General features: G+C 37.8%; 1 long non-coding RNA gene across 2 annotated transcripts; it reads left to right on the forward strand.

Moving 5' to 3' along the window:
* The first annotated feature begins 143 nt into the window (after positions 1–143).
* Positions 144–24768, forward strand: LOC133289320 (uncharacterized). Of its 2 annotated transcripts, XR_009748476.1 has the most exons (4): positions 144–503; positions 3383–3457; positions 17977–18051; positions 24063–24768. It is a non-coding gene; the product is annotated as an uncharacterized LOC133289320 (long non-coding RNA). The 2 variants fall into 2 exon arrangements; XR_009748475.1 differs by lacking the exons at positions 17977–18051; positions 24063–24768 and adding an exon at positions 16418–16690.

Below are 24768 nucleotides of genomic sequence, written 5' to 3' on the forward strand. Positions count from 1 at the left end.
ATAAATTGCAAACATCCAAGTTGGTTATCCCTCTTGGAGAAACATCCCACGCTGCCATCAAGAGTTCCTTGGTTTAGTTTGTCAATTAAATAGCTAATAGGAATTAAGCAAGACGGCTATAAGTCAAGTTGTAGAAAAAGTTATAAACTTGCAAAGTAAGCTAACTTGGAGACATTTCTCCTACACAAATCGGTCATCTCACTTTCATCAAGTCACTTTCACGCATCTTTCTTTCTTCTTTCTTCTCCCGTGAGTTTACTAGAGCAAAGAACAAGGAAGTTCAAGAAGATTTGGGCTTTTTTTTAGAAAAAACCTATTATACAAAAGTTGTAACTTTAGGTCTTGTGATTCTAAATCTTCATCCCTTTCTTGTTGATGAGATTCATATTGAGAGAAAATCCCTCCCAAGTGCAACGGCGTACATGCTGTCTAAGAAGGTTTAGTGGATGTTTTTGGAGTTTTATTAGTGGAAAGACTACTTAGCTCATAGAGAAGCTATACAGGTAATACATCTTCATTTTGGTGGCTGAAAGTTATTGTATGGTGATGTTGATGGCTGATTAGGGTTTGAATATATCATGATCATATGAAGTTATTTCATGTGGTTTGATGTTGTTTTATCATTGGTTGTTGAATCTATGTAAAACTATGCATAGAAATTCTTAAAATGAAATAAAGGGTTTGATATATGTGCAAGGGATGAATCATCCAAGTGAGGTTAAATTATGCACTCTATGTATTTGATAAAATACCTAAGTGAATGTTATCAAAAAAAAAAAAAAATACTTAAGTGAAACTAGGGTTTTAAGGTGTTTTAATGATGGTTGGTTTCATGAAAAGATAATGGAATTTAAAAAGGAAAAGTCATGGATTTTATATTTGCCATTCGGCCATACACCTTAAAGGTGGAAAAGATTGATAGTTGACCGTGAAAGTTTGTTTAGGAGATGATTAGAACATGTTTAAGTATTAAACAAAATGATTTATAATGAAAGAAAATGGATAAGTCATGTAAAACAACTATGTAGGCAATTTGGCCTATATAGGTTAATTGGTGTAGAATTACATAACTTTGTTTGTAAGTGTTGTTTAGTGTTCATTTGATATGGTGAATCAAGATGGAACATGGTGTAATTGGAATAAAATGATGAGAAGATCATTGAACACATTGATGTGCCAAATTGATTATATAGGAAAAATGATGTAAGAGTTGAAGTTAACTTAATATCATGATGAGTTATTGAACATGATAATGTGTAAGGTGAATCACACTAATAAAGTTGTATATTATATGGTGAGAAAGTGTATAACCTAACGTATAATGTGAGATTATATATAAGTGATAATTAATCTAAGTTCAAGGTTTTTGTGAATTAGGTCATATATGGTGTTATCAATTGGACTAATTGATGATGACATATGAAATGCATGAAATCATGGTGTTGCATTTCGGTCGTGATGCTTAAAGTGCCATGAAATGCAAATTCAATTCAATTAAATGTTGAATAGCATTTTCTAGTTGAAATTAAGTAGGTTTCAAGTGATTTTGGGGTAGGACAAACCTTGATGAAGTAAGAAATATTCATTTGAGTTAGTGGTGTTAACTAAGTAGTATTAAGGGTCTAATGATAGGGTGTTAAATAAGTTTTAAAAATTGTGTGGTATGGCATGAACTATATTAAAAATAAATGTATAACACCTCGCAATTTTTAAATCTAATATTTAAATATTAAATGAGAATTAAAGGAAAGAATTAGTGAAAATCCTGAAATTAGGCAAAAATACAAAGAAAGGGCAAAACGATAATTAGCCAACTCGCAACCCTAGGAAGATAAAAATATAGTAGAAGGTCTCAGATGATAAAAATAACCCTGAAAATGGATTAAAAACGAAAAATTGAGTGGTTAAACAAGTTTTAGAAAATTCCGTGAATAGTGTTTTTACCGGGTAAAAATATTGCGGTACAGTTGCACTGTAAAGCGTGCCTATTGAGTTTTGAGCTGTAGATTTGAATACAAGATATAAATGAGTTATAGAACTAGGGAATATGATTTCTGATAAAATTTGATGGAAATAAGTACGTTTGGGGAAGCGTGCCTACAGCGCGCAACAACTTAAAACATTTTTTCCGAACGACCGGAAAACTCTGGATTCATCTGATCAAGTATGATTAATGGACAATGGTTAATGTTAAAAATTAGAGTTTCTAAATAGGTTGTGAAATTATGGACGTTTAGTGGAATAGGAGGGAAATTCAAATAAGTTTAAAATCGCGTGAGGTGACGATGGGACCCACCCCACTTAAGTATGACATGCCACATGTGCATAGCCTCACTATTCATCATCTCTCCCTCCCCTCTTCTCTTAGAACCCGCGGCCCCTTCCCCCCAAGGAAACCATTTTCTTTCAAATTTCATTTGCTCCTAACCACCTCATTTCTCCACCAAATCCCTTGATCTTTGACTTGAAATTTGATGGAAATTGCCTTCTAAACCCATTGGTGGTACTCCTAAGCCTTGAAAGCCACTAGTTTTTGAGATATCTCTCCCCAAAGGCCGCGGCTCACCTTGAAAAATTTGTGTTCATGGAGTTTCTAGATGCTCCAATGGTGGAGTATGTTTAGGAGGAACCTTGTGCCAAGCTTTTGAGTAAGTTTCCTTGCATTTTAACGGTTTAATCTTGTTATTGGATTTATGAACCCTAAAGAGGGCTTGGGTGATTGATGTGTTTAAAGAGTTCAAATGGAAAATGTTTGTACATGAATGTGTCTTAGAATGACGTGTAGTATCCATAAATGCAATAAAAATTATTGTTGAAAAATGTGAATTTTTAACTTAGAAAATTTTGAGGTTGTCATGACTTTGGATTTGAAATTGTTGTTAGGATTGTGTAATGGGATTGTGGTATGTTGTATGTTGTTATAATGGGATTACATGAGGTGTGGAGTGGTTAAAATTGATTGAAATTCCTTGGGGTGGCATTGAGGTACAATTCGGCTATTGAGGGAAAATTAGGAATTGGATGTTGTTGACTTTGCTTGGATGATGTATCATGTGTTAAATGGTAATTAGATGGGTTGTGTGGTGGTTGGAAGGTTGGAAAACCAATAGAAAAAATAGTTGAGAGTTTTGAGTGGTTCATTGGACCTGGAGCGAAATATTAGGCAAAACGACGTTTAAAAGACGTAAAATGAAAAGTGGCACTTGAATTGGCCTTTAGGTAACCTAAGGATTCCTAATAAAATGAGAAAGAAAATTTAGAAAAATAAATTGGAAAATAATCCTACTAGGGCCGAACCTACATAGTGTAGGGGAGGTTTTTGACATTTTTCGTATTCTGATAGAATTGCCGTGTATTGATGATTCGTACATGGTTGTTGTAGGTTGTCGTACGTTGATTTGAACCTCGAACCGTGAGTCGGTGGATTGCCCTTGATCTTGGACCAAGTGGGATTAAGGTAAGTGATTGGAATAATGCATATATGATTGGTAACTTGCATGTGTTCGTATGAGTTTTAAGTAATTGGGAATGTCCTCTGTAACAGCCCGTTACGTACCGGTATTGTTAACATTAATTATGATATTAAGCGCAGTTACAATCACAGCAGTTCATTTAAAAAAAGAGAATAAATTTTTTCCGACTATTACGCGAGCATTTAAATCATAAAAAGCGTAATAATTAAAAGCTGTGACTGTAACCGTAAACTCTTGCAGAAGACTTATTTAAACTATTTTTATCACTTACGTTACTTATTATAAGTTACTAAGGAGTTCCCATAAACTCACTTAGCCAATTTCCAACTTTACGTTTTTTTCCAATTCGAACATGTTTCACTCTACGTTTTTCTGCGACCAAACCGATCGCAACCAACCCTTCTTCTCAGATTATATCTTTGTGTTACTTAATTCCCTTTTTAACAAGCTAACATACGCTCAATTCGGAGCTCATTTGCTCCGGTTATCGCCGTTTGAAGTTGGATAAGCAATTAGCCCAAACAACCCCAAAAACAGCTCCAAACCACTCACATTGCTCGAATTACTGCACTCAATCCACTCAACCATTTTCTCTCAAATTTTTATCCTACAAACTAGACATCTAAAATTTCATTTTGATATATCACACGCTTAATTTGGCGGAGAAACGAAGCGGGAATTAATTTCCCAAATCCGGTCCAGAATCTGCCTCAGGTGCAGGGGCACATGGGCAGTCCGTGTTTCTCTAATTTTTTCAGGCCGAAGATCAACCCAGAATTTCCTCAAATTTTGACACAAGGTAGAGGACATCTCAACCTTCAAAATGGCGTATGGCACGTCCCTAGAGGACTTCTATGGAGGGAGATATACTCTCCCGAAGTTTGCCTAAAATCTGCCAATTCTACAGAAAATTCGCCAGAGTTTCCTTTGTTTTTCCAATAATCCCAAATTTGTAAAAGATCATTTAAACCTCAAATGTACCTAATAAACACATGATAATACAGTAATAATCCAATGGGTGGCACACACAAGGACCAACAACGCCTTGGGGCACTTACAACCCAATCCAGTTTATAGTTATTAAACATAGAGTCCATATTAATCATTCTTAAGTAGTTGCAATCACTAACACCTTTTTCATGCATATTTCCATCATACATATTATCATAACCTAAAATAGGCCTAAGGCCCTTCCATCATAATTAGACATGCATCAATACTATTACAATATGGCTTTACAAATTACAACTTGAAACTAAAACTTCAAATTACATTCTTCTAAAATTTCAACTTAATTTAAAAGACAACATAACCAAATACATCACTACTAGACTTAGGCAAAATGGCATGAACAAGATGCTAATGAAGCTACTAATAAATACAAATGACATGTTCATGCCCTAAGTCTAGCCTAGGCCACACGGCCAACAAAATGCAAAATAAGAAACGCTCCATCGCTCACTCTGCGGGCCTCTTGCCTGAGGCTCCTGCTCCACTGCTACCTCCTGAAATAAATGCCCCGAGACGGGGTGAGATATACGAATATATCTCAGTAACCAAGAGGTTCTGGAGAAAACTCCACCCAATGGTTCACTTCGATGAATATCAATAGAATACAACAACCACTTTGAAAACGGGATATAGCAAGGGGTTTAGAGAATGGGGAATATAAAGAAAACAAAATACGACGATACGGGATGGTAACCCCAATTCCACGTACGCCCTCGGCATATATAAGCCTATGGGTATCATCCAAGGTGTGTTCACAGAAACCACAACCATGATGCCCAAACCAACCAAAACGCCAAAGACATTCCTAGTGTGCTCCTACCCGGATCACACACCATGACCGCAGTCAACTGGAACTCCCTCCTGGAGACCTATCCAGCGGAAGTCCGAAAATGCCCGAAGGCTAATAAAACTGTCTACTGGCCAGAGACTCGGTACTGCAGTACCCATAGCAATAATGCATGCATGCTCATGTGTTCTATACTATTCATACACACTTCCTACCGTTGCCATCAACTGGCAAGGTGGAACAGAAAAGGGGAACAAGCCCCAGTACCAAGAGGTTACCTTAAATCGTGTTTCCACAAGCTCCGCAGCAGCTTATCCCTCAACTCGGTACACAGCGGAATGCCTACACAGAGGACATTCCCAATCACTCTCAGTTCAACCCATACATGTTAATTTATAATTACACATGCAATGAACCAATTTCTTACCTCAATCCACTTGGTCCCGGACCAAGGGCAATTCACTGATTCAAGATTCGGGATTCAGGTCGACGTACGGCAACCTATACAATAACGTACATCCATCAGTACTCGTCAAATAGTATCAAAACGCAAAAACACAAAAATCCTCCCCATCCTCCCTTGATGGTTCGGCCATTGTAGTGTAAATGTGAGATTTATTTTTCTAAATTTTCTTTCTCATTTTATAACACTCCCTTAGGTTGTTTAGAGGCTAGTTCAATCGTCGTTTTTCCGTTTTCCGACATTTACGCATCGTTTTGCGAAATATTTCATTCTGGGCTCATTTAGGTCTCTAACACAATTCATTTTTTTCCATTGATTCAAACACTCTCCAAGCACAACACAACCCATCTAAGCACCATATAACTACACAAATCATCATCCAAATCATTTTTCAACATCAATTCCTCAATCTTTCCTCAAAGAATCGAATTTTACCCTATGGCATTCCAAGGAATTTCCATACAACTTTAATCATTCCACACCTCATACAATCCTATTATATCAACATACAATCATACAACAACTCATCAATCCAATCCTAACACATTTTCAAAACTCAAAGTCATGACAACCTCAAAATTTTCTAAGTTAAAAATTTACATTTTTCATCAATAATTTTTATTGCATTTATGGCTACTACACATCATTCTAAGACACATTCATGTACAAACATTTTCCAATTGAGCTCTCTAAACACATCAATCCAACAAGCCCTCTTTAGGGTTCATAAATTCAACCACAAAATTAAACCATTGGAACACAAGGAAACTCACCCAAAAGCTTGGCACAAGGCTCCTCCTAAACATACTCCACCATTGGAGCATCAATCAACACCATTTTCACAAATCTAAAGGAAAGGGCCGCAGCTTTGGGGAGGGTTTTTCTCAAAATCTAGTGGCTTTCAAGGCTTGGGAGTACCACCAATGGATTTAGAAGGCCATTTCCATCAAATTTCAAGACAAGAATCAATGGATTTGGTGAAGAAATGGCTAAGTTATGGTGAAATGAAATCTTGGAGGTGAAGGGCTATGGTGGCTGCGGGTTTGAGCAAGAAGAGGGAGGAAAGTGATGCATGAATAGTGCCAAGCACATGTGGCTTAAGTCACTTAAGTGGGGTGGGTCCCACCGCCACCTCACGCGATTTAAAACTAATCCGAATTTTCCTCCGATTCCACTAAACGTCCGTAAATTCACAACCTATTTAGAAACTCAAATTTTTAACATTAACTATTCCCCTTTAATTACTCTTGATCAGATGAATTAAGAGTCCTCCATTCGTTCGGAGAAAACACTGTTTTAAGCTATTATGCGTGCCATTGGCACGCTTCCCCAAACTGTCTTAATTTCATCGAATATTATAAGAAATCATATTTCCTAACTCATTAGACCATTTTTAACTCATATTTGAAACCTAGAGCTCAAAACTCAATCGGCACGTTTTACGGTGCAATCGTACCGCGGTATTTTTACCCGCGAAAAACACTATTCACTGATTTTTCTGAAACTTGCCTGTCCACTCAATTTTTCGTTCTGAACCCATTTCCAGGGTTATTTTTACCATCTGAGACCTTCTACTCAATTTTTATCTTCCTAGGGTTGCGTGTTGGCTAATTACCGTTTTGCCCTTTCTTTGTATTTTGGCCTAATCTTTTGGATTTTCACTAATCCATCACTTGATTGCTCACTTAATATTTTAATTACTTGATTTAAAGTTGTGAGGTGTTATATTCACCCCAACTTTTTAGAATTTTGTCCGCAAAATTAAATCATACTCACCCGCTAACTCAGGACACAGTCGGAGAATCTCATCCTCCCGCTCCCAAGTAGCATCCTCAAGTGTGTATCTTTACCATATTACTTTTATCACAAGCATGATCTCCTTTTTATGATACTCATTATCCTTTGATCCTTCATAATTACTCGTCTCTCATGGTTCTGTGACATTTTAATTCCCAATACTTTAAACTTTCTCTGGTTTACCGTTTCTCTTTCGCTGATTTGTAGGTAATAATATAACCATATTACGGATTTGTCGGTATCAATTTACCTCATTCTCATCTTTATCCATCCTTCTGACCCATGGTCGTTCTCAAAAGCACCTAATCGTTTTCATACTAGGCTCTAACCGTTCTCATGCACATTCACTAGTTATTCCTGGAGTATTTCCAACTCACATGTTCTTTAGTACTTAACTCTTTTCGATGTCCTCGCTGTTTTCACAATACCCCAACAACCATTTCTTTCTATTACTGTTACTACTCTTATCATTTCGTTGTTTTCTTGGCTTTCACCCAAGCACATACTTTCTAGTTTCAAAGGCACTTTGTCGTGTCCTACAATTACGACTCACATTAAATTCTATACTCATATACTTTATTTTTCCTTGTCACGTGTCTTCACCTCTTTTTAGGTACTCACAACTATATCTTTCTCTTTGTGATACGAAACTAGCAATACCCATACTAGTTTATATTTTCGATTAGCCCTATAAGGCCTTTCGACCACAAATACTCATGAAATTTTTCCATCTACAAACTCATATTCATAATTTACACTCATTGTTAAACTCTTTATTAGCTTAACCATCTCAACTTTACCAACTCAACCAGCTCAACTCCATACTTAGACCTCTCAGTCTAAACACAGCACTCATCAATGACCTCCACATCAAGGCCTCATGCTTAATATTTTCTCCCACTAACTATTTTCAACTTTTATTCCACTCCGACGTTGCAACTTAACCATATGTTCAACTTATTTATACCACTTTTTCGTAATCATCGTCATTTAATCCTGAATGTCAAACTCAATATAACATCACCTTACAGTTTTCACCAACTTTCACCAATCATCTTGGTTGTTCGAATCAATCAACCACACCAAGCAATTTCACTACTAACTGATGGACCCTTAAAATGCCATGTCTCTCACATGCAAGTCTCGTTCTATAGGAATCTTTGAAACTTAATTATCAAGTCACATAAAACTAAATCCATCCTTGCCACTACTTATACAATTCCCCACCGATTAGTATCTCAATCTCTCAGAATATTCAAAGCTACCACAAACACTCAGTCATACCTCATTAATACTTAACCAAAACAATATTATCATTGTGCATTTTCCACACACTTTCCACCATAAGTGGCATATGCGATTATATATAACACTCCTCAATCCACTCTATCAGTACAACCAAGCTATCAACTTTTAGGCAACCGATCGCAATTCCAGTTTCCAACTATTATTACACATTCGCGCTTGATTCCATGACAATTTACCTTCTATAAGGGCTAATAATTCACCGTTTTAACCTGAACTCTTGATCATTACCAGCCTTCCTAGAAGGACACTCACTCAATCTGTCAACATCAATCTCGTTATTATCTCTTTCATCATAAGACGAGTATTCCAACAAATTTACTACCTCACTTGGAGCCGAAATTATTTCATCAAACTTACTTTACACCCACAATAGTGTTTCACTATCACACTTCAAAAAAAAATTTACACACTATACCTCACCTCTTGTCTCCAATTCTGACATACTATGGTCCATTTACAAATATCTGACCTCATTTTTGCGTTAATCACATGGAAGAACTCTCTCAATACAGTGGGTAACAACATTCACAGGTTTTAACCGCTCGAGCTCTTGCTGTCCTCAGGGCCCCAGATGTAATGACCCACCGATCAGAGAATCCACCCATATAATCCATGCAGTAATGATAACCTACCACCTGCTGACTGTGTTCTATTAGTATTCCCAACGTTTCTTATTTGTGCACTTATGTAGATCAATTCAACTATAATAGCAGTCTCATCACTGCGGGATACTTCCTCATCTCATATTACTCGTATAACATAATAATAGTCTCCGGGAACATAATCCGCACGGAGATGGCTACACACTCCGGGCACATAGGCCGCACAGAGATGGTAATATCAAGTCTCATAACGTGCACCCAGTGCACAGAGGAGTTCATATTTATATCACATCTGTATATAACGGCAAAACTGGTACTCCGTACACTCCAGATCACACATGGACCCAGTCCATTTGGTGTCTGTATCACCTCTGTATACAACAGCAAAATATCTTTGGTATATTCACATGGGGTTATCCCCATAACCATAGTAATAGTGGTATAATACACCCCTGTTATATATATAAGTCAATTCATTTTACTCTCTCATTTCATTCTTCTCACTGATAGTTTACATGTAAGTCACTATTATGATAATTCACCTTCTCTTCGTAATTTCGTACACATTTCTTAACTCTCAATAGTTCCTTCTGTCATGTTACTGTTCAAATCCATAGTCCATTATCTCTTCCTAGCTTATTCTTCTCACATATTGTTTTCTCTTTTACTTTGACTATTCACTTGGCATAGTTCATAACATAATCTCTATTCCGTGAATCCAGAATTTTCTCAGAGTTCTGTACACATCTCACATATACTTCCCATCACAGAGGGATCTTCTAAACATATTCGTTCTATCACAGAGGACTAATTTCACCTCAATCCGTGCACTGGAAAATCATATCAATCCTTGCACTAACACTTATACCTCAACTCATTAACTAATCTTATCATTTTTGTTTTGACATTACACATTAGCTCTTTTGCTAAACACATGATTCCACACTTTATTGTAACTTAGTTCATGCACTAATCACATGATTTCCCATCAGGTTGTACATTAGCTCATTCTCTAATCATACAATCTCTTCAGATACTTCCCATCATCGGGGATTTCATTCGGCCTTATTTTCCTTTTACCAAAATTTTAATAATTTACCTCAACACGGATAATTAGGCGCTCAGGCCATCACGAGGTGTACATACCTATATATGTATAATGGCACTTAGGCCATCACTGGATTATCATCCGTTTATTCATCAGAATAGGTATACTGGCCATCAGGCCATTAGGTATTATTCACGATGCATTACAACATCCACAAGTAATTAGGCCATTTTAAATTACGATATTCATTCTTTGAGATTTCCAAGAGACCTCCATCATGGATCAATCCTCTTATGCTTCATAACACCTGAACCTCTACAAAGTAGCCATTTCCAAGGAGAATTCCACACATTAACGCACACATATAATCACATTTGTTTCCTTTATGGCATGTCTGTCAAGCTAGACCATATTCCGTTACGGACAATCATACTCTCAATGAACCTTGTTCAATGCCATCCATGGCGATTCTCTCAACTTCTTCCTTATACATATAATACATAATTAATTCATCTCGCCTATGTTTAATCAGCACTACCTCCTTATGAGTTTAAATCCCATATTTCAATATATCTCAATTTAACAATTGACCAGCATTATAATTTCAAGTGGTCAAATCCCATAGGATTAATCATCAATTATTCTATTTATTTCTCTGCATGAACCATCTCAATTTGTTTAAGTGTACATAATCCATCAAGGACTTATAACTTCTAGTCAACATAAAATATTCAAACTCATGCCTAAGCATATATGTTCATCATTTTCAATAACCCAACAGGTTCTAATCTTCCACCTTGATGAAGTCCCTCCACCACGTCCACCTGGACATAATTGTTTTTACTATACAACACATATACTTGGAAACTTCACCAATACCTTTTCCATACTATGGACTCATCTCAATTATATATCTTTATTATTCATGGTACTACAAGGTTCATCCATGCAATACCGTACATATCATAGATTTGTTTACAACTTTCACTTACAATCCAGCTTTATAAATTTCATCTACAAGGTCAGACAAAACATTTAAGTATGTTTCCCTGAAGTCCTATAATATTCATATTTTACTTACTGCCATCTCTTGTCTATGAAGCAGTCAACACTGCATCCACAACATCAGGCTAAGGACTTACATTTGGTGCTCCACAGTTGCCACGTAGGCTTCTTACGATGACTACGCATGTAACACAAAGGAATGGGTTGATCAGACCCACATTAAGGAATCACATATGCAGTAATCGATAAGAATCTACATACAACTATGCAACACACAACACAACTATATATACATTATCAGAGTTCCCTAACAAAACTGCTCTGATACCATAAAATGTAACAGCCGGTTACGTACCGGTATTGTTAACATTAATTATGATATTAAGCGCAGTTACAATCACAGCAGTTCATTTAAAAAAAGAGAATAAATTTTTTCCGACTATTACGCGAGCATTTAAATCATAAAAAGCGTAATAATTAAAAGCTGTGACCTAAACCGTAAACTCTTGCAGAAGACTTATTTAAACTATTTTTATCACTTACGTTACTTATTATAAGTTACTAAGGAGTTCCCATAAACTCACTTAGCCAATTTCCAACTTTACGTTTTTTTCCAATTCGAACATGTTTCACTCTACGTTTTTCTGCGACCAAACCGATCGCAACCAACCCTTCTTCTCAGATTATATCTTTGTGTTACTTAATTCCCTTTTTAACAAGCTAACATACGCTCAATTCGGAGCTCATTTGCTCCGGTTATCGCCGTTTGAAGTTGGATAAGCAATTAGCCCAAACAACCCCAAAAACAGCTCCAAACCACTCACATTGCTCGAATTACTGCACTCAATCCACTCAACCATTTTCTCTCAAATTTTTATCCTACAAACTAGACATCTAAAACTTCATTTTGATATATCACACGCTTAATTTGGCGGAGAAACGAAGCGGGAATTAATTTCCCAAATCCGGTCCAGAATCTGCCTCAGGTGCAGGGGCACATGGGCAGTCCGTGTTTCTCTAATTTTTTCAGGCCGAAGATCAACCCAGAATTTCCTCAAATTTTGACACAAGGTAGAGGACATCTCAACCTTCAAAATGGCGTATGGCACGTCCCTAGAGGACTTCTATGGAGGGAGATATACTCTCCCGAAGATTGCCTAAAATCTGCCAATTCTACAGAAAATTCGCCAGAGTTTCCTTTGTTTTTCCAATAATCCCAAATTTGTAAAAGATCATTTAAACCTCAAATGTACCTAATAAACACATGATAATACAGTAATAATCCAATGGGTGGCACACACAAGGACCAACAACGCCTTGGGGCACTTACAACCCAATCCAGTTTATAGTTATTAAACATAGAGTCCATATTAATCATTCTTAAGTAGTTGCAATCACTAACACCTTTTTCATGCATATTTCCATCATACATATTATCATAACCTAAAATAGGCCTAAGGCCCTTCCATCATAATTAGACATGCATCAATACTATTACAATATGGCTTTACAAATTACAACTTGAAACTAAAACTTCAAATTACATTCTTCTAAAATTTCAACTTAATTTAAAAGACAACATAACCAAATACATCACTACTAGACTTAGGCAAAATGGCATGAACAAGATGCTAATGAAGCTACTAATAAATACAAATGACATGTTCATGCCCTAAGTCTAGCCTAGGCCACACGGCCAACAAAATGCAAAATAAGAAACGCTCCATCGCTCACTCTGCGGGCCTCTTGCCTGAGGCTCCTGCTCCACTGCTACCTCCTGAAATAAATGCCCCGAGACGGGGTGAGATATACGAATATATCTCAGTAACCAAGAGGTTCTGGAGAAAACTCCACCCAATGGTTCACTTCGATGAATATCAATAGAATACAACAACCACTTTGAAAACGGGATATAGCAAGGGGTTTAGAGAATGGGGAATATAAAGAAAACAAAATACGACGATACGGGATGGTAACCCCAATTCCACGTACGCCCTCGGCATATATAAGCCTATGGGTATCATCCAAGGTGTGTTCACAGAAACCACAACCATGATGCCCAAACCAACCAAAACGCCAAAGACATTCCTAGTGTGCTCCTACCCGGATCACACACCATGACCGCAGTCAACTGGAACTCCCTCCTGGAGACCTATCCAGCGGAAGTCCGAAAATGCCCGAAGGCTAATAAAACTGTCTACTGGCCAGAGACTCGGTACTGCAGTACCCATAGCAATAATGCATGCATGCTCATGTGTTCTATACTATTCATACACACTTCCTACCGTTGCCATCAACTGGCAAGGTGGAACAGAAAAGGGGAACAAGCCCCAGTACCAAGAGGTTACCTTAAATCGTGTTTCCACAAGCTCCGCAGCAGCTTATCCCTCAACTCGGTACACAGCGGAATGCCTACACAGAGGACATTCCCAATCACTCTCAGTTCAACCCATACATGTTAATTTATAATTACACATGCAATGAACCAATTTCTTACCTCAATCCACTTGGTCCCGGACCAAGGGCAATTCACTGATTCAAGATTCGGGATTCAGGTCGACGTACGGCAACCTATACAATAACGTACATCCATCAGTACTCGTCAAATAGTATCAAAACGCAAAAACACAAAAATCCTCCCCATCCTCCCTTGATGGTTCGGCCATTGTAGTGTAAATGTGAGATTTATTTTTCTAAATTTTCTTTCTCATTTTATAACACTCCCTTAGGTTGTTTAGAGGCTAGTTCAATCGTCGTTTTTCCGTTTTCCGACATTTACGCATCGTTTTGCGAAATATTTCATTCTGGGCTCATTTAGGTCTCTAACACAATTCATTTTTTTCCATTGATTCAAACACTCTCCAAGCACAACACAACCCATCTAAGCACCATATAACTACACAAATCATCATCCAAATCATTTTTCAACATCAATTCCTCAATCTTTCCTCAAAGAATCGAATTTTACCCTATGGCATTCCAAGGAATTTCCATACAACTTTAATCATTCCACACCTCATACAATCCTATTATATCAACATACAATCATACAACAACTCATCAATCCAATCCTAACACATTTTCAAAACTCAAAGTCATGACAACCTCAAAATTTTCTAAGTTAAAAATTTACATTTTTCATCAATAATTTTTATTGCATTTATGGCTACTACACATCATTCTAAGACACATTCATGTACAAACATTTTCCAATTGAGCTCTCTAAACACATCAATCCAACAAGCCCTCTTTAGGGTTCATAAATTCAACCACAAAATTAAACCATTGGAACACAAGGAAACTCACCCAAAAGCTTGGCACAAGGCTCCTCCTAAACATACTCCACCATTGGAGCATCAATCAACACCATTTTCACAAATCTAAAGGAAAGGGCCGCAGCTTTGGGGAGGGTTTTTCTCAAAATCTAGTGGCTTTCAAGGCTTGGGAGTACCACCAATGGATTTAGAAGGCCATTTCCATCAAATTTCAAGACAAGAATCAATGGATTTGGTGAAGAAATGGCTAAGTTATGGTGAAATGAAATCTTGGAGGTGAAGGGCTATGGTGGCTGCGGGTTTGAGCAAGAAGAGGGAGGAAAGTGATGCATGAATAGTGCCAAGCACATGTGGCTTAAGTCACTTAAGTGGGGTGGGTCCCACCGCCACCTCACGCGATTTAAAACTAATCCGAATTTTCCTCCGATTCCACTAAACGTCCGTAAATTCACAACCTATTTAGAAACTCAAATTTTTAACATTAACTATTCCCCTTTAATTAGTCTTGATCAGATGAATTAAGAGTCCTCCATTCGTTCGGAGAAAACACTGTTTTAAGCTATTATGCGTGCCATTGGCACGCTTCCCCAAACTGTCTTAATTTCATCGAATATTATAAGAAATCATATTTCCTAACTCATTAGACCATTTTTAACTCATATTTGAAACCTAGAGCTCAAAACTCAATCGGCACGTTTTACGGTGCAATCGTACCGCGGTATTTTTACCCGCGAAAAACACTATTCACTGATTTTTCTGAAACTTGCCTGTCCACTCAATTTTTCGTTCTGAACCCATTTCCAGGGTTATTTTTACCATCTGAGACCTTCTACTCAATTTTTATCTTCCTAGGGTTGCGTGTTGGCTAATTACCGTTTTGCCCTTTCTTTGTATTTTGGCCTAATCTTTTGGATTTTCACTAATCCATCACTTGATTGCTCACTTAATATTTTAATTACTTGATTTAAAGTTGTGAGGTGTTATATCCTCTGTGTAGGCATTTCTGTTGAGTAACGAGCTCGGAGAATATACTGCTTTGGAGCTAAGTGGAGAGGCTTATTAAGGTAACCTCTTGGTACTGGGGCTTGATCCCCTTGTGTGTTCCACCATGCCCGTTGAGGGTGATGGTAGGAAGTATATGTAAGTAATGTAGAATAACATGATCATGCATTTATTATGTATGTTAGTGGTAAACTGGATGTTTCGAGTCTCTGGCCAGTAGACAGTTTTCCTTCGGGCGTTGCGGACTTCCACTGGATAGGTCTCCGAGAGGGAGTTCCAGTTGACCTAGGGTTGTGGTGTGTGATCCGGATATGAGCACACTAGGAAGTCTCAGGTGTATATGGATGGGAGGGGTTCCTTGGTTGGATATTCTATGAACGCGCCTTGGTTAGACCCGTAGGCTTATATGCCGAGCCATTAGGCAGGACGTTGCGTGGTATTGGTAGCTACCATTCCAGCCTCGTCGTATTTTGTATCCCTATATTCCCTAATTTCTCTAAATCCCTTGCTATATCCCGTTTTTCAAGATATTGTTTTTTGTTATTTATATGCATCGAAGTGAGCCATTGGGAGGAGTTTTCTCCGGAACCTCTGGTTACTGATATATATTCGTATACCTCACCCCGTCTTGGGGGCTTTATTTCAGGAGGTAGCAGTGGTACGGGAGCGGCGGGCAAGAAGCCCGTAGGATGAATCATTGGAGGACTTTATATATTTTGTATTTTGATGGCCATTGGGCCTAGGCTAGACTTAGGGCATGAACATTGTATATGTTGTTAGGATGAGTTTTATGTCATATTTGTTCATGCCATTCTTGCCTAAGTCTAGGTACATGTAGTTTATGACATTTGGAGATTTATGAATTTTGTTGTAATTTGGATAATTGTAAGTATTGTAATTTGGATCTTGTGCAATTGAAGCATATGTAATATGATGAAAGGGCAGTAGGCCTATTTTAGGATTGTAATTATGTGTATGATTAGTAAATGCATGCAAATGGACTTTCACGATTGAAACATATTGAGTATTAATAAGTAAACAATGTGATACGTATTATATAAGTAAAATAAACTGTGATGGGTTGTAAGTGCCCCAAGGCATTGTTGGTCCTTGTGTGTGCCACCCAATGATTATTAGGTACATTTGAGGTCCTAGAATACATTAGCAAACTTGGAGATTTTTGTAAAAACAAAGGAAACTCTGGCGAAATTTTTAGAAATTGGCATAATTTAGGCGAACTTCGGGAGAGCATATCTCCCTCAACAAAGATCCGATAGGGACGTGCAATACGCCATTTTGAAGCTTGATATGTCCTCTATCTTTTGGTACAATTTGGTAAAATTCTGGGTTGGACGCCGGCTTGTAGAAGGAAGAGAGTGCAGACTGTCCATTTGCTCACTGCACATGTGGCAGTTCTGGACCGGTTTTGGGAAATTTATTCCCACTTCGTTACTTTTTCAAATTAGGTTTATGATATATCAAATTGAAGCTTGAGGTGTCTAGTTTGTTATATAAATATTTTAGATAAATTGGTTGAGTTTATTTTCTGCAGTAATTCGTGGAGTGAAGGATGTTTGGAGCTGTTTTGGAGTTGGTTGGCAGTTTTGCTTGTCCAACTTCAAACGGCGATATCTGGAGCAAACGAGCTCTAAATAACTCGTGTGATAGCTTCCTAGAAAGGTAATTGAGTGTAGAATAACATATAAAAAGAGGAGAGGCTTGTAGAATTCGGTTTATCTGCAAAAAATTAATGACCGAATCATGTTCGGATAGGTAGAAAACGTAAAAGTGAGAAATATGCTAAGTGGGTTTATGGGAACCCCTTAGTGACTTGTAGTAACTAAAATAAGTTATAAAAGTAGTCTAAATAAGTATTCCGCAAAGATTTTATCGTTACGGTCACAGCTTTTAATTATTACGCTTTTTATTATTTTAAATTCTCGCGTAATAACAGAAAAAGTTTACTCGCATTTTTATAAATGAATTGCTATGATTGTAACTGCGCTTAATATCATAATTAATGTTAAAAATATCGGTGTACAATGGGCTATTACAAAATGAAATTGTTAAGTGAAAAGAGAATTATCAAGGTGATTAAGAAAGTTACCAAGTTGGTAATTAAATTAACATGTGATATGTTGATTGGTTGGGTGACAAGCAATATATGCTAATTGATGATTGATGGTATTTTATAAATTATACCAGAGTATATACAAGTAATTGGACGCAAAGAGTACAAGTAACTTGGGCTGCAATAAAATAGCAGGAAAAGCTAAGCAAGTAAGTTCTTGGTTTAGGATTTTTCACCTATATGATGTTCCGCTATAATCAGAGAAATTATAATTTCTGATGGAAATATCTGTTATGAATGTTAGAACTTAGCATAATTGCATTCATATTGGGTCAATATGTATATAAATTGATATACTATAAATTGTATGATTTAACATGCTGTAATTATTTATGTTATGATTTGGTGGTTTGAATAGATATAATTGTACATGACTTGTAGTTATTAAATGTATGGTGATTTGTGGTGGTGTTATTAATTGTATTTTGTTCGATCTGACATTTATGTTAATGTGTTTTATGTTGGATTTGATTATGTGTTTAAATTAGTGTACTCGATTTGTTTAAATAAATGATGTGTTATGCTTAAATGTTGTAATGTAAGTATTTTAAAATACTATATTGGTATTGGTATGAGCAGTTGAAATGATGTGCTGTAACTAATCTGATATAAGATTAATGGAATATGTGTAATTATAGTACATTGATATGAAAATGTGATAGCTGGGAAAAGGTGATATATTAGTAAAGGTGACATATATATATATATATATATATATATATATATATATGAATTCTAGCTCGTTGTACACTGGTATTGTTATTGATTATTATATTAAACACAGTTACAATCACTGCAGTTGAAAGAAAATGGCCTTGAAGGCCGTAGGCATGTGACGATGAAAACAAAAATTTTCAACAGCGGAAACACACATGTCAATAAAGATGCGTACTTTAGGACGCAATGATATACCTTGTTCGTGATTAAAACTCCAAGGTGATCAATGTAAGGTTTGAAAGGGTTCAAACCCTCTAATGTTGATCCACACCACCCTACGTCGAGATGCAAGAACCCTTCTTGAAAAGCCACCAATTAAACACCACAAAGAAGGCTGGCTAGGCGTTCAATAGATGAAGGAGGAGGCATGGTTAATGTGTTTAGATGAGCAAAATTTTCAGCTTAAAACTTCACAAATGTGGCTCATGGATTTGATGAGAAGTGGCTAGGATATTCTTCAAAACTCTCTTAAGAAAAACCTAACAAAAGGATGACCAAAGGAGATGATAGAGTCTAAGAATTTAAGTCAGATTTTTCACTTAAAAATATGATCAAAGTGGCGCACACCAAGGGAGAAAAAGATGGAGTTGTTGCAATTCAAATTTTCCCAACAACCTACCTTTGAATCCTCATGAGACTACGTCTAAACCTAGTCAAAATTCTGACCCAATGACCATCAAATGGCCCGCCATATGGTGCGCCCCTTTGGTCCACAATGCAGTCCAAATACATTGAGTAGTTGCATTCAAATTTGAACCAACTCACTCACTTATTCTCTCAACCAACCAAATCTGATTTGGAGCTTATTTGGTTAACTAAATGACACTCATAAAAACCCAAATTAGCGTCCCAAACAACCTTGGATGATGCTCAAAGATCTCTTGATACTAGAGATTTGTTCCAACAAGATCTTATCTTATCCTTTTGTTATGAAACAACTTTTCATAGCCAATTCAAATTCGAATTCAAACATTTAAATCGAAACATTCAAACATTTAAATTCAAAATTTAAATATTTGATATTTAATTTAACTAATTAAATTAATTAATAATGTCTTGGACCATCCAAGCCCATTACAATTACCATGCGCCCTTTCCCTCTTAGGTGGGCTTCCAAACTTCTTCTTGGGCTAACAACCTTTATTAGGCCCAATACCTTTAATTCTATATCATCAAGACAATAAGGTGTTAGTGTGTGACCCATTAGGCCCAACATAGCCACTAACATAAATGGGCTTGGGCCCAACAAGCCCACAACCCATTTAATGACAACACAGAGCACTAGCAATGCTTTGTTGCCCCAGAGCTAGTTAGGTTAATGACATGATCATCCTATTACATATATTTGGTTACCGTATGTATTTCCTTTCGTCTCGGTTACCTTCCCTTTAAACCTAGGGTGAGAAAATGTATCAACCCTTGCGGTTTAGGGTAAGCTTTATTTCGAAATAGGGAATCTTCAATTTACTGACTCTAAAGGCAGATCATCCCATGATCTCTTTTACTATGCATAGATTCCCGAGTCCTATAAATTTCATCTCGATTTCTCCGGTTTACAGATAACCTAATCCCTTACAGAGATTTGACAAATTCCTTCAGCTTATCACCGTAGGTCTGTGCTCTTTCAGGACATGCCCAAAAGTATACCTATGAGTCTCCATGTTTCAGGGAGACAAGATATACAGTCAAAACATGCCTTCTAGAACACCGTCTACGGGACAACTTATGGTCTAAGGAAAGACATACCCAAATATTAAGAGACTGCTCTAATGATACTTTTGTAAGATTTCCTCATAGAGTCTCTTTGTGGGTCCGTTCAGTGCGAGCTATACCCTTATAGGTCCACCCACGACTTTAGCTAAGACATCTCCATATCTGTAGCTCATGAGGTCTTTACCTTGTATCCGAATACAAGTAGATAAGCTGTGCTAGTCTTACCCGAGATTACTGATCCCCATTCTCAGTGTCTCTAGAGTATGAACATAAAATTAGGAATAAACATCTGGTATCCTTAAATCCTCATGATCGTGATCTTATCACAGATACTCAAGAGATACCTATTTTATTCCAAGGGGTTTGTCCAGTTACTCATATAATATATTAACAATAATATTAAGACAAAATATGAAACAGGATAAAGAGTGCTTATTATTTATTTGCGACAATATAAAAAGGTCCACATATGTCCTAATCTAATCAAAAGATTGTCTCTAGGACATCCATATACTAACAAGCTCCCACTTGGCCTAGAGCCAATCTGACCTAAGCCGTATACCGAAAGCCTCATAATGACTATCATGTTTTCTCTGAGAAACAGCCTTCGTCAGAGAATCGGCTAGGTTATCATCTGTTGGAACATAATCCATCTTTACATCCAATCTATCAATGATTTCTCTAATCAGGTGATATCTGCGGAGCACGTGCTTAGATCTTTGATGAGACCTAGGTTCCTTTGACTGCGCAATAGCTCCTATGTTGTCGCAAAGCAACTGTATGGGCTCATCCACGCTTGGAACCACCCTTAGTTCAGATATGAACTTCTTGATCCACACGGCCTCCTTAGCCGCTTCTGAAGCAGCTATGTATTCAGCTTCTGTCATTGAATCTGCTGTTGTCTCCTGCTTGGAACTCTTCCAAGATACTGACCAACCATTTAAGGTGAATACGAACCCTGACTGTGACTTGCAGTCATCTTTGTCACTCTGAAAGCTGGCATTAGTGAACCCTTTCACTGAAAGCTCATCAACCCCACCATAGACCAAAAACGCATCCTTAGTTCTTCTCAAGTACTTAAGGATGGTCTTGACTGCTGTCCAGTGACCCTCTCCAGGGTCAGACTGGTATCTGCTCGTAATGCTCAAAGCATATGAGACATCTGGTCTCGTACATATCATGGCATACATGATGGATCCAATAGCCGAAGCGTATGGAATTCCACTCATGAGATCCTTCTCAGGCTGTGACTTAGGACACATAGCCTTTGAAAGGTGTACCCCATGACTGAAGGGAAGAAAACCCCTTTTCGACCCTTCCATGCTAAACCTCTTTAGCATCTTGTCAACATACGTGGATTGAGATAAACCCAGCAGCCTTTTGGATCTATCTCTATAGATCTTTATACCAAGTATAAAGGACGCTTCTCCCAAATCCTTCATGGTGAAGCTTTCTGAAAGCCAGTCTTTCGTTGTTTGTAATGCGGGGATGTCATTTCCTATTAGCAATATGTCATCTATATAAAGTACCAGGAAGACAACATTACACCCACTAACCTTCTTGTAAACACAAGGTTCATCCTCGTTCTTGATGAGACCGTTACTCCTAACGACTTCATCAAACTGAATATTCCAACTCCTTGATGCTTGCTCTAGCCTATATATCGACCTTCAAAGCTTGCATACCGTACGTTGTTGACCTTTGGCTTCAAAACCTTCAAGTTGTGTCATGTGCACTTCCTCCTTCAAGAATCCATTCAAGAAGGTGGTCTTGACATCCATTTGTCAAATTTCATAGTCGTGATATGTTGCTATTGCAAGCATGATCCTAATAGATTTGATCGTGGCAACTCGTGAGAAAGTCTCATCATAGTCAACTCCTTGTCTTTGACGATATCCTTTCGCAACCAACCTAGCTTTGTAGGTTTGAACGTTGCCATTTGCATCAGTCTTTCTTTTAAAGACCCATTTATTACCGATAGGAATTATTCCTTGCGGTTTAGGAACCAAGGTCCATACCTTGTTTTGATACATCGAATCTATTTCAGATTCCATGGCTTCAAGCCATTTAGAGGAGTCAACATCCTTGACCGCCCCCTCATAGTTACTAGGTTCATCATCCTCGACGGTTTGTTGATTCTCAATCACAAACCCATACCTCTCAGGTGGATGGATGACCCTAGTAGACCTACGGAGTTGTGTGTTTACTTCTCCATTGGAGAACGTCGCCTGCGGAGCAGACTCGGGTTCCTCAATATGTTCTTGTGGTCTTTGAACTTCTTCAAGATCAATCTTACTCCCACTGGCTCCTTGAGAGATCAAATCCTTCTCAAAGAACTCAGCTTTCTTGGACACAAACACCTTGTGTTCATCCATAGAGTAAAAGTAGTATCCCTTAGTACCTTTGGGATACCCCACAAATAGACATTTAGTACCCTTAGCACTAAGCTTGTCTGATGCCAATGCTTTGACCTATGCTGGCGATCCCCATACCCTGAGGTAACTCAGGTTGGGTCTCTTACCATTCCATATCTCATATGGTGTGGTCTGAACAGATTTAGACGGTACCCTATTTAGAAGGTTTGCCGCCGTGTCTAAGGCATATCCCCAAAATGATTTTGGAAGTCGAGTCTTACTCATCACAGACCTGACCATGTCTAACAAGGTCCTGTTTCTCCTTTCGGAGACACCATTTTGGTGTGGTGTGTAAGGTGCAGTAAACTGCGAGAGAATTCCATTTTCCTTCAGATAATCCTGAACCTCATGGCTCAGAAATTCACCACCACGATCTGATCGCAATGTCTTAATCATCTTGCCACGCTGTTTCTTTACTTCATTCCTAAACTCTTTGAATTTTTCAAAAGCTTTAGATTTATATCTCATTAGGTACACGTACCCAAATCTCGATTTATCATCAGTAAAGGTAATGAAATATGAATATCCTCCTCTAGCCTCTATAGACATTGGGCCACAAACATCAGAGTGAATGAGTTCTAATAACTCACTAGCCCTATGACTCTCAAGCCCTTTGGGCTTGTGACGAGTAATTTTCCCAGCTAGACAAGATTCATATTGTCCATAGGATTCTAAATCCATAGAATCTAGGTATCCATTTGCATGCATCCTAAACAATCTTGTTTCGTTAATGTGCCCTAGTCTACATTGCCAAAGATAAGATTGATTATCTGTCCTAGGTCGTTTCACATCTACATTGAGCACTTCAGTTCCCATTTCCAAAACATATAAGCCATTTATTAAAGAAGCAGTACAAAAAACAATATCATTCGAAATGATGGAAAATGTACCATCCCTAATAATGAAAGCAAAATCATCTTGTTCTAAACAATAAATAGAAATAATGTTTCTAGAAATGCTAGGAACATAAAGATAATTATTCAAATGCAATACAAGGCCCGAAGGCAAAATGAGGTCGGTATCTCCAATAGCATAAGCAGCAACTCTTGCTCCATTACCAACGCGGAGGTCCACCTCGCTCTTCTCCAATCTTCTAGGGCTCCCAAGCACCTACAACACATTGCAGATATGAGAACAACAACCGGTATCCAATACCCATGAAGTCAGATTAGTGATGTGCCTCTGGCAAGTGTGATTTTCTGTGTTAAAATTGATAAGAATTGAGTCATAAAAGAGCAACTTAAATACATATTTGCTAATTATATTGATTCTTTCTTTTCAATAATATTTCTCACCTATTAATTGTGTTTTTACAGGTAAAAGGCGAGAAAATTATAGATGATAAAAAGCCTGTTGACGCGACTCCACACAGAGAAAAGTTCCATGTGGCATCATGTTGCATAGTACAAATGCCAGAGAATTGGCGCTAACTAGCGCCCGAATGACGCAGACCCGCGCCGGATTGCAAACTTTGCAACGGAGAATTTTGAGTGGCGCTCAGTGGCACCAAAATGGCGCCAAATGGCACCACATTCATGACCAGGATCATGGCGCCACCAGGCGCCCAACAAGAAGAAAGAATAGCGCCACAAGGCGCCCAAAGCAAAGGAGAATGGCGCCACTAGGCGCCCAAAAGGAAGGAGGATGGCGCCAACTGGCGCCAGTGTACGTGCCATCAGGTCCGACTTTTCACAATTGGACAGTAACTCCGCGCGAAGTGGCGCCGTACCGGTGCTAACTGGCGTCGGGTTGCGAGGAAATTTTACCGTGTTGTCTCAGGGGTATTTTTGGAAGAAGAAAAATAGATTTATAAATAGGATCCTTATGACAGAATTAGGTATCCAGACCTATTCTTATGAAGGGAGACGACGGCAGAGCTCTGAGAGGATTCCTTAGATCAAGTTCTTCTTCTCTTTTCTCTTTAATTTTATGCTTTTGAATATTGGATTATTTTTAGCCATGATTATGCTTGGCTAGTTTCTTTTATTGTAGTTAGGGTCACGAGCCCTATGTGAACCCTTG

The sequence above is a fragment of the Gastrolobium bilobum genome, unplaced genomic scaffold (assembly GCF_033153095.1).
Source record: "Gastrolobium bilobum isolate Gb01-03AN ecotype WA unplaced genomic scaffold, APGP_CSIRO_Gbil_v1 utg37667, whole genome shotgun sequence".
NCBI lineage: Eukaryota > Viridiplantae > Streptophyta > Magnoliopsida > Fabales > Fabaceae > Gastrolobium > Gastrolobium bilobum.